Raw genomic sequence first — 1,518 nt, 5'->3', positions numbered from 1 at the left:
TTTTTTTTTTCTTTTTTTTTTTTAAGTAGAGACAAGGTTTCACTATATTGGCCAAGCTGGTCTCGAACTCCTCGCCTTAAATGATCCACCCGCCTCGGCTTCCCAAAGTTTTGAGATTACAGGCATGAGCCATTACACCCGGCCAGTAAGGGATTCCTTTACAGGGAATAGATTTTTTTTTTTTCTGCTTTCCCCACAAACTTACCTAGCCGTGCTATTTGAGTAAAATTTTCTTTCCTTCTCTCTGTCTCTGATCCTGGTTATATGGACACAAATTATCCCTCCCTGCATTATTTTCCAGTGTCAAGCAAGCATCCCTTTCTCTCTTGCATTTTATAGTACTTTCTAAACTGGTCCAATCATTTTATCAATATTCCCAGTCTTAGTCATTTTTCTGAAAACTAAATTCCACCAATACCTGTTGAAAACCACTCAGTGCTCTCTTGCGATGAAAAAGAGAAAGGGTGGTAGAAGTAGTTTAACTCTTTTTACAGTTGTGGAAACAAAGGCCCGGGAGGTGAAGAAAACTGACCCAGGGTCACAGCAACATCAGCTACGCACACACAAAACAAGCACCAGGGCAGCATCCACAGTTTAGGAAGGAAGACAAACCGATTGACAGGTAAATGAAGTTATTGAAAAGCAGCTTTTAATTCAAAGGCACAGCCAAGGCTGGGCACGGTGGCTCAGGCCTGTGGTCCCAGCACTTTGGGAGGCTGAGGTGGGAGGATCGTGAGAGCCCAGGAGGTCGACTTATTCAGGCCACTGCACTCCAGCCTGGGCAACACAGCGAGACTCCGTCTCAAAAAAAAAAAAAAAAAGGCACAGCCAAGGACTGTGACTTACTTTTCAGTTCATGTATCTAGTTAGGGGTGAGAGCTTGGGCTTGCAATTCCCTCAGTGGTTCTTCAACTCCTTAGGAGATAGGAGTAGGGGGAGTCCCAAGTAACAGTTTGTGGAGAAAGCAGAAAAAAGAAAAGAAAAGAAAAAACTATCCCCTGTAAAGGAATCCCTTATTAATGCCAGCCATTAACACAAGCCGACGTCCTGGACAAATATAAGAAATTTGTCTCAACAATCCAAGTAAAACAATACATTTTCTTTCTTTTTTTTTGAAACGGTGTCTCGCTAGTTGTCCAGGCTGGAGTGGCACCATCTCAGCTCACTGCAATCTCTGCCTCCCGGGTTCAAGCGATTCTCCTGCCTCAGTCTCCTAAGTAGCTGGGATTACAGGTGCCCGCCACCACGCCCGGCTAATTTTTGTACAGTTAGTAGAGATGGGGTTTCACCAGTTGGCCAGGCTGGTCTTGAACTCCTGACCTCGGGTGATCCACCCGCCTCAGCCTCCCAAAGTGCTGGGATTACAGGCGTGAGCCACCGTTCCCAGCCAACAATACATTTTCATAAAATATTTCCTTCTGTTAGAATCAGACGGCCAGGCGCGGTGGCTTAAGCCTGTAATCCCAGCACTTTGGGAGGCCAAGATGGGCGGATCACGAGGTCAGGAGATTGAGACCA

General features: G+C 45.7%; 1 pseudogene; it reads right to left on the bottom strand.

Moving 5' to 3' along the window:
• Window positions 1-382: 382 nt before the first annotated feature.
• Window positions 383-1,518, bottom strand: part of LOC105513358 — a 2,894-nt pseudogene continuing 1,758 nt past the window's right edge.

The sequence above is a fragment of the Colobus angolensis genome, unplaced genomic scaffold (assembly GCF_000951035.1).
Source record: "Colobus angolensis palliatus isolate OR3802 unplaced genomic scaffold, Cang.pa_1.0 Scaffold229, whole genome shotgun sequence".
Taxonomy (NCBI): domain Eukaryota; kingdom Metazoa; phylum Chordata; class Mammalia; order Primates; family Cercopithecidae; genus Colobus; species Colobus angolensis.
The sequence above is the reverse complement of the archived record's forward strand: the minus strand, read 5'-3'. Positions and strand labels throughout refer to the sequence as shown.